We start from the raw sequence: 10,101 nt of genomic DNA, 5'->3' as shown, positions 1-10,101 counted from the left end.
TCTCCGGCGCGTTCGGGAAACACCTGCTTTGCGCGCGATCCGCCGTGCAACGCGTCGGAGTGGTTTCCGCGGCGATTCGTGTGGTATACGAACAAGCCCCTGCAAGCACGACCGGAATACTTCGCAGCCAAGAAGCTGCAAACAAACGCCTATGCTCAGCACTCCTTCGTTTTACACAAACGATGTTACTAAAGGTATATCAACGCGAGTGTCGCCGCAGCGGAGTGCCGCCTATTTAGGCTCCCCTTGCAGCCGCTGATATCGCTGGGAGCCACTAGGCTTAGAACTTGTATTCGTCAGGTCAATAACTTCTCTACAACTTTCTCGTGTCTAATGACAATGCAGCTGGCTGTCTTGACATCGGTGGCAGCGACGAGCAAGTACATACGCAAGCCACACAAACCACCGCGACTCATGATCGCTGTGCTGCCCGCCAATATACGAGTCAACTTGTATCGCGGATCTCGAGTTGTGACTAAATTAATTAACGTCGTGCCTCAGGGACGGGCGGGCCACTTTTAAAACGCCGGGTCCTTTTGGAGCTGGCTACTTATAATGGTCGAGGTGGTCTTTAAGCGCAGTAGCAGAACCAATGAACAAAGAAAAATTGCCGTCAGCCGACATTGTCTGGCCATGACATAAATAAACTTCCAACATATTTAACCAGAACACGCATAATCACATAACTGTAACCGGAGATGAGGAATAGTGTAACCTAGTACCTCATGTTATCAAAGTTATATATGCTATGCTGAATGAAGTCTCTATAAACTTACGCCAAGATAAATTGCCCTAATCTAACTAAGCATAGAAAATTAATGCTAAGCTTTAATAACACCAGCTTTACACGTGTGACAGGTGGGCCAGTACGTATTGATTCACCCTAGCTTATGGAACACGCTAACCTACCGAAACTCCTTCAAAATGTAAGCTGCTATACCATATCTAATACCCGTCACACTGGACATTTCAATGTCATTAGATGCAAATTACATTCAGTGCAATGAATGCCATGGCCTGTGGTGGTGGTACACAACAAAAATTGGTGTCATTCGGTCATGATATCAATGGCAATCATTGCAAAAAAAACTTGATTGGAAAACAAGAGCAAAATATATGTAGAATGTCTGAAAAGTCCATTTATTTTAATATAAATATGGGGTGTCACCTCACCAAAATAACAGGCATATAAAACTTCCATTTCCAGAATTTCTGGCAACTACAAGCAAAAACAAGGCTTGACCAGCTTAGTAGCCATAGCCAATAAATTGAAGACAAACAATACGACTGACATGGCAGTGCTGGACGACGGTCGGTTGTAGTAGCTGAAGCAGTTAGTTGATGTGCGCTTTGCACTGTGAACAAAGCATACTAATCAAAGGAAGAGGCGAGACTGCCAAATAGATACATACAGGCGCCCGACTGCTTGCAGTATAACTGACTAGTAAAGCGACAGCCGCAAGACGCCACTGAGGTGGAGAGTAAAAAACATTTTGTGAAAGCCTGCCATACAGCTTTCCTCTAGTAAAAATAACAGACGCCTTAAAACATGCAGAAATAATTACCTCTTTACATCACTACTTCTGAAATTATGAACGCTCAATGTCATATTTAGTCATTCGCCACGAGTACAAAGCCGAATGATTTTCTCAAATGCATTTGATTGCAGAAGTAATTCGATTATAATGGCATTAAATATTGCTGTGTAGCAACCGAATAATGTCATTCAATGCTAATGCCATTCGGTTCGAATGACATTAAAATGTCCAGTGTGACAGGGGTATAACACAACCACTTGTGAGCCACTGGCCATGTTACCACTATCAATTCATCTTGATTAATTATGTTTCAGAATGATTTTATTAAATATGCTAGTCATATTCCCAAGCCTGTGTGAATCAGTCACTTGTGAAGAAACTTTCCATTTTTCTGTGAAGTATGGGTGAGGTTGCTGCATCAGTCCAGATAGGGTACCAGAAATTGTTTCTACTCGTCAAATGACGAGACACAAGTCTACAGTTACCGTACAACTGTGTGGAACCCCTAACGAGGAGATGAGGATACATGCAAGCGGCTTACCCGAAGGTGAAGCAGCTGCAGCCGACCTGCTGTTTTCAGATGGCTGCTGTTGGTGTCCGCCTGAAAGAAAATGGGTACTTGTACAACTGTGTGGAACCCCTAACGAGGAGATGAGGATACATGCAAACGGCTTACCTGAAGGTGAAGCAGCTGCAGTAGACGTGCCGTCTTCAGATGGCTGCTGCTGGTGTCCGCTTGAAGGAAAATGGGTACATGTACAACTGTTCTGAACCCCTAATGAGGAGATAAGGATACATGCAAATGGGTTACCCGCAGGTGAAGGAGCAGCAGCAGATGTGCCATGTTGGCTGTTTGAAGCTGGAGCTTACATTGATGTGTCTTCTTGATGTGGGCATTCGACAATGACAACTCGACCCATTTTCTACAGCAGTGGTGAACTGCTTTACCGCTGTCATTAAAGCTTCAAACCTAGGCATTGGCTGCTCAGCAATGCGTGATGCCAATTTCTGTAATGCTTCGCTGCTTTTTCTGTATTTTGTATCTCAGACAATATTTTTATCCTTGCATTGCTGTGCAAGTCAAAGACAGCTACAGTCCCAGGTGCATCTTCTGGTGATGCTGCAACTCTGCAGGTCTTGGCATAGTATGCCTTTGTCCAGTTTTCAGCAATACCAGACAATTGAAATGCTGGGAGGCCTTCCAATCTCCGCGCATGGAAAATTGTTTGCAGGGCATTCCAAGAGCACTATATATATGGGGGACATGTGCACTGCTCAGTAGTTGATGTCACTGATGGAGCAACTTGGTTCATGCTCTCAGATGCTCTCAGTTGTTCAAGCACCCCCTTAACGCAATATGGTGTGAGGAGCTGTGCAAACTTGCTCTCGTCTTCTGTTAAATTCAAGATTGCAGGTGTTTTCAACAAAGACTCCACAGCATGCTGGTCCCTTTCAATACGAAAGCTGGTTAACAGTGCCATGAGATCACTGAAAAGTCGTGGCAGGCTTTCATACTTTGAAATAATTTGCATTACTTTCTGGTTAATAGATTCAACCCTGTTGTTTGTCCTATTGCCTAAGGTCAGTCACCCTTGTATTCCTGACGCTGTAGGATTTGTCGGACTATCCCACCGCTGGCATACAGTTGTAGGAGTTGTCGGACGATCTCGCCGCTGCCACCATTTGTAAGGGTTGTAGTCGGGTTTGTAGGACGATCGGAGGAACTTGGAGCGACAGGACTAGGCGAGCAGGGTTTATTTAGAGTATTTACATCTTAGACAAGAGATACATCGACAGTCTAGCGTGACTCCCAAATGGCGCACGCAAGACGAAGCATATATACAGCAAACGAGCACACAGCTCACGAGTACATTGACGAGCACAGAGCACGACCACGAGCACACTCTAGCCGCCGACAACAGCTCGTTATATCCACTTCGTGTTCCCTAGATCCCTAGGCGAGGCAAAACGTTCGAAGTTATCGTAAACCAGCCGCCTCTCCGCGGGACGGTTTACACACACACACACACGCACACACAAGTTTCAGTGAACCCTCCGAAGGCAGACGACCTTTACAGCGCGACTGTCGTGTTGTCCATTGTCCCGCGTTCCCGTAGCCAGATGATCACGCCCGACCCCAGCCGGAGCCTCTAAATTCCAGAGCTGCCTTTCTCCTGTTCTCCGAATGAGGCGCATGGTGGATTAACGCCGCCGTTCACGGTTGGTTAGCGCTGTCCTCGCTGGTTCTCTGAAGGGCGCCCCCACCGCGGGTGGATCGAAACACGTGCAGAGGGCTGAAATAACTTGCACGTTGCCACCTCGGCAGGCCATTCCTAACAGCTCCTCCATGGCCCGGAAAATCTCGCCTGGCCAGTGCTGGCAACCGCTGGGCAGGAAGAGAATGGCTGGCGAGCAAGACGATGGCTTTGCTCTCTGTAACCCCTGCGCACTTGGAATGCCTTCAACCATCTCACAACTGGCACAGAAGAGTCGATCCCGGCAACACAATACCACTCAGCGTGCAAATGCCCGGAATCTGCTGTTAACCTACCAGGCTTCCTATCAAAATTTCAATGCAAACCACTCAACTGGGAACCCCAAATTTTGCCACAAAATTTCGCGCCGCCAAAGCGAGCGTTGACGTTCCCCCTGAGTTCGACGAAACCTGACTGTCGCGCTGCACAAGTGTAAAGGTTTACGCAGAACTTAACCGAAGGCTCTCAACCACCAATACGCGAACATAACTTAAGCAGCCTAAGTTCACGAACAGCCTGTTCTTACCCTATCGCAGTGGCGTACTTATCGCACTTACTGGTGCCACTGAACAATCTGGTCAACTCGACAGGCACGTAATCACAATCGCGCTAGCTTTGTGGTCCCTGTTCCGAACACGTGCTTGCGTCACAAGCAAACGTTCTACCACGCTTGCGTTCCTTCCTCTGGTTCATACAGGACACGTTCCCTAAACGAACAACCAAACTTGCGTAACTTACGCAACTCAGAGGAGCCTTTAAACAAATGTGTCTTCTAATAACTAGCTCTACGCACGCGTACTAGAGAAGTCAGAATAAAGCTGCCCTTAACACACACGAGCAACCCAGTCAAACATTCTGTTTCTCTCCGTCCGCACAGGACACGCGCTAAAGGAACTAAGAACGCTTCTCAGTGCAAATCATGCACTCACTGAATATCTACGCGCTTAACCTTAGAAAATAAAAAACACATAAAGAAGAAGGTTAACTAATACACACACACATTACGATAGGCCTCTCAACGATAACCTTGACACTCAGGTTACTCACAGACAAAAGAAAGGAAGCCTATCTACTCATTAACTAACACCTCGCGAAACTACAGGTTTACATAAAACGCATCTTTCAAACCTCCGAGCTTCTCAAACAAAACATCAAGCTCATACCTTACTTATTGAAAGAAAGTGTCTCAAATCGCGAAATTTTCAAATGCTAAAAAAAAACACCACGTTTCACTTCTACGGAAGCTCTCTTGGCCTCCCGTTTCAAATGTTTACAACTGACTCGTACTTTTTAGCCGTACTCGAGGTGGTCGCGGTTCAAAAGCTATTCTGGCTGCCCAGGAACAACAAAAGGGCCGACAAACTAGCAGCTCCTTGAACACGTTACAGTTTCTGGCCAATTTGCGTCCTGGGGCCACGCTTTCATTACTAACTCGACTGACCGCGTCGCGACTCCCTACCACCTCGTCTCGTCTTGCCACATGGCGCTCCTTCGCCCTACATGCTGCACTCCGAAAAGAACGACGGAACGACGAGGAATCTAACTGCCCCGTGCCCTTTGTCCGCGTCCGTGCAGCACATGCTTCTCGATCTCTTTTTGACCGGTGGCTCGAACGTCCTTGACGCGACAACATCGTCAACGACGACCGCACCTTTCTTTTTCTTGCCCCCTGGCTTTTTGCGTCTTTCGCCGTCTTTGGCTGCGCTACATTAGCCACCGCATTCCGATATTTAGCGCGCTTCTTTCTGCGGCGCTTTCTCTTTGAACTCCCTCTCATGTCGCCTTCTCGCGCCTCGTGCTGGCCGGTACACATTTCGTCGGCCCGGATCGGCCTCTTACCCTGACAGTCTGAATGATTCCTGACTAAATCATCGCTCTCGTGGCTACCTAGACTGGCGGAGAGCTGCACCGATCCCTGCACAATGCAATTGTCTTCTCTTGAGCTACGCAGCTCGCAATCCTGAGAACTACCCTCAACTGCATCCTCCAGCTCGCACTGCACTTCGGCACGCAGATCTGACTCGACATGGGTGCTCGCGCCTGTCGGGTCAGCAGTACTCTCTACTTCGCTAGCAACCTCGCTAACATTACAAGCGACGCACACGCGTGGTAACTGTGCCAATTTGTTCGCAGCTGGCCTAGCTGTCTCTACAGTCCTCTCAAATCATCGCTCTCGCAAATCATCGCTCTCGTGGCTACCTAGACTGGTGGAGAGCTGCACCGATCCCTGCACAATGCAATTGTCTTCTCTTGAGCTACGCAGCTCGCAATCCTGAGAACTACCCTCAACTGCATCCTCCAGCTCGCACTGCACTTCGGCACGCAGATCTGACTCGACATTGTTGCTCGCGCCTGTCGGGTCAGCAGTACTCTCTACTTCGCTAGCAACCTCGCTAACATTACAAGCGACGCACACGCGCGGTAACTGTGTCAATTTGTTCGCAGCTGGCCTAGCTGTCTCTACAGTCCTCTGTTGGCACAGCACCTCGTCGCTCTCACTCTGGCCTTTAACGGCCTCTGTTGCCACTAAGGCATCTTTAGCTGCTAGCACTTCGAGTTTACTTGTGAACGTGCTGCTAGTCTCGCAGGTGCTACTACTTTTCTGGGCTTTCGACTGAAATCTGCTATCGACTTCCTCCCACTTTCGCTGCGTCCAGCCTACAGATTTCTCAAGCTGCTGTTGAATTCGCTCGATTTCCTGCTCCAAACCTTGGATCTCCTTGTTCAATGCGGCAACGTACTGCCTCGTTACTTCTGTTAGGTCTTTTCCCTGCGAAATGCTTTTTAGTTCCTGCCTAGCTTTTCCGTGTTCTTGTCTAAATTCTTCCTGTTCTTGCCTATTTGCTTCCTGTTCCCGTTTTTTGCTTAGAATTCGGTTACCAACTTGTTCCTTGAATTTCAAATCATTGTTACTTGCGAGAATGGTTTTACGAATCTCTCCTTCCATCAAGTCCTCCTTTACGTCTACCTCGACCTCCTCACACAACCACAACAGGTCAGCTCTGGTCAAACACATTAGGACCATGGTCGCTACTTTAAGCTTTGGCTCTGCTGTCACACAATACTTGCTGCGATACCCACGCAAATCAGAATACAAGTAAAAGATCCCTAGCGAATCAAATCCAAAAACACAGAGAAATTGAAGCCTGGTAAATCTTACAGCCAAAACCAAACGCTTACCCACTGAGGCAGCGCCATATCACCAGTCCTTCTCCGCCGTACCCAGTCAGTTGCAAGAGGTGATCAATCCCAAGTCGCCTCCAACTTGATCGGGATACTGGTCAGTCACCATGTGCCAAAGTCCGTGAGCTGCCGTTGCTGTCTCCGAATCGGAGGCCGATCTACGAGCCGTAGGCCGATCTAGGAGCCGTAGGCCGATTCCACCGCTGTCAACCAGTTATTAGAATTCTCGGACGATCCCACCGCTGTTACCCGTTGGAGTTGTCGGACGATCCCACCGCTGCCACCAGATGTAAGATTTGTCGGACGATCCCACCGCTGGTATACAGTTGTAGGAGTTGTCGGACGATCTCGCCGCTGCCACCATTTGTAAGGTTGTTGTCGGGTTTGTAGGACGATCGGATGAACTTGGGGCGACAGGACTAGGCGAGCAGGGTTTATTTACAGCATTTACATCTTAGACAAGAGATACATCGACAGTCTAGCGTGACTCCCAAATGGCGCACGCAAGACGAAGCATGCAGCAAACGAGCACACAGCTCACGAGTACATTGACGAGCACAGAGCACGACGACGAGCACACTCTAGCCGCCGACAACAGCCCGTTATATCCTCTTCGTGTTCCCTAGATCCCTAGGCGAGGCAAAACGTTCGACGTCATCGTAAACCAGCCGCCTCTCCGCGGGACGGTTTACACACACACACACACGCACACACAAGTTTCAGTGAACCCTCCGAAGGCAGACGACCTTTACAGCGTGACTGTCGTGTTGTCCATTGTCCCGCGTTCCCGTAGCCAGATGATCGCGCCCGACCCCAGCCGGCGCCTCTAAATTCCTGAGCTGCCTTTCTCCTGTTCTCCGAACGAGGCGCATGGTGGTTTAACGCCGCCGTTCACGGTTGGTTAGCGCTGTCCTCGCTGGTTCTCTGAAGGGCGCCCCCACCGCGGGTGGATCGAAACACGTGCAGCGGGCTGAAATCAGAATACAAGTAACGAGGTGGCATGTTGCCACCTCGGCAGACCATTCCTAACAACACCCATTCATGTCTGATTGGGTGCCAATTCTTCTTGAAGTATGCCATCACCAGAGGACATTCCATATCTTGAATGCTCTGCAGCAGTTACGAGTACTGTTCGTTTGTCCTAGCATAACACATTGACTGCAGCTTTTCCAGGATTGCAATTCTAAGAGCTGGTGTGATGGACATTTTCTGTGGTGTGATTTCCCTCTTAAAGGTATGCAGGACGTGAAACAGGCAAATGTAGAAATTTGCATTGGGAAATATTTCTCCAAGTATCTTTTTCTCTGTGAAATTCTTGTCTGTCATCACTGCACACGTTCTGAGCATGTGTTCACTTCTAGAGAGTACAACAAATCGATGAAAGAGTGAGCGAACTGTGTCCTCATCTTCTGACACACACAAGAAGAATCCGGCAACCTCTGTGTACCCATTTGAATCCTCTACACAGATAAAGTGCAGTGGCAGCCTCCTGTCATTAGTCTTGTGAGTAGCATCCACGAATACTATCTCGGGGTAGCTTTGAAATGCACTTCTCATGTCTTCATCTTGATAAAACAGCCCAACGAGCTGGTTGTCTTCCTATCTGGCCAAGATGTCAAGGGTCTCTCCAGCTTGCCTGGCAATAGATGCTATGGACTGCAGTGTTCCACTAGCATAGATTTCTTTCTTTGCTGCTGCTGCCTGCACATTACGAAGATCTCGAAGCTGCACAATCTTGCCATTGCTCCTCAGATTAGTCTGGATAAGCTTTTTGTTCCCTCCTAGCGAGAGGATCTTCTCAGTGTCGTTGAGTTGTTGCCCAGTTAGCTTACGCTGTCGTGGCAGTTGGTCATAACACCCTTGCAATGAAAGCAGTGGAAATTGAAGCCACTGATTTACTTCATAATAACTTTGCAGGAGGTGCGCGGCAGCATTAAAAATTGTTTGATGTTTGTTTGTTACACGCCCTAGTAATACAAGAATGTACAATAGCCCGCTACTGACCTCGCTCACAATGTGGTTATGCGCTGTCTCGATTGCCTTAACTTGAAGGGCATGGCCATCCTGGGATGTCAGGAACTTTATTCTGGCTTTTCAGCCGATCTTCGTTGTCCTGTAATAACGAAGGTCGTGAATCAGAAAGATTAAATTATGGGGTTTTACGTGCCAAAACCACTTTCTGATTATGAGGCACGCCGTAGTGGAGGATTCCGGAAATTTAGACCCCCTGGGGTTCTTTAAAGTGCAATTAAATGTAAGTACACGGGTGTTTTCGCATTTTGCCTCCATAAAAATGCGGCCGCCGTGGCCGGGATTCGATCCCGCGACCTCGTGCTCAGCAGCCCAACACCATAGCCTCTGAGCAACCACGGCGGGTGAATCAGAAACGGTCACGCGCTAAGGAAGTAGTTTAAGTTTACATTTCATTTGGCAAGAAACTCACTTTTGATTTGGTTGTTCACCTGTTGATCTTGAAGTAAACTTCCGACCACCATTAGTGCAAATGTAGTCGATCTCAGCAAACGTGAGAGCCGGCTCCACGTCTCTTCTCAATCCTTTCTTCTTCGCTGCTGCAATAGTTCTCGATGAATTTACCCAAAACTGGACATAATTGTCGTCTTCGTACTGACGGATGGCAGCCTGCACGTCTTCGTAAGATGAAAACTTCGCTCCCACGTCGAACGGGCCATTCGGTAAAACAGCGAGGTTTTTCATCACTTAACGACGGGTACACTGTACGTGGCCCCGTAATACGGCTGTGGCAACTGCCACAAAGTGTGTGGAAAGGTGGAGGAACAAAGAAAGAACGAAAGAAAAAACGACTGACAAACGACACATGTGCAGTGAAGAGACGGCTCTTCTGACTGGCGAAACACGTGTAGGGATGAGGTGTCCGTTGTGACTGGCGAAGCACGTGCTCGGAAGAGGCCCGTCACTATTGGGGGCGAGCTCCACCCCTGGGAGAGCTGGCGCCGCGGTCGGCGTGACGTGGTATGAAGCATCACGTGGACACAGCGGCCGCGTCGACTGCTTCGGAAGCGCCGAAGCGAGCTGAAAACGAAAGATTAAGGTCCCCACCTGCGCCTACGGTTCTGATTTCGTGGGGAGGTTTTCCCGCTTCAGGT

At 48.6% G+C, this 10,101-nt stretch overlaps 1 pseudogene; it reads right to left on the bottom strand.

The window, feature by feature from the left end:
- Positions 1-8,095: 8,095 nt before the first annotated feature.
- Positions 8,096-9,471, bottom strand: LOC126545990 (zinc finger SWIM domain-containing protein 1-like; annotated as a pseudogene).
- Between the last annotated feature and the right edge of the window lie 630 nt (positions 9,472-10,101).

This window comes from Dermacentor andersoni, chromosome 1 (genome assembly GCF_023375885.2).
Source record: "Dermacentor andersoni chromosome 1, qqDerAnde1_hic_scaffold, whole genome shotgun sequence".
Lineage (NCBI taxonomy): Eukaryota > Metazoa > Arthropoda > Arachnida > Ixodida > Ixodidae > Dermacentor > Dermacentor andersoni.
Note: the sequence above shows the minus strand (reverse complement) of the source record. Positions and strands in the feature narration are given on the sequence as shown.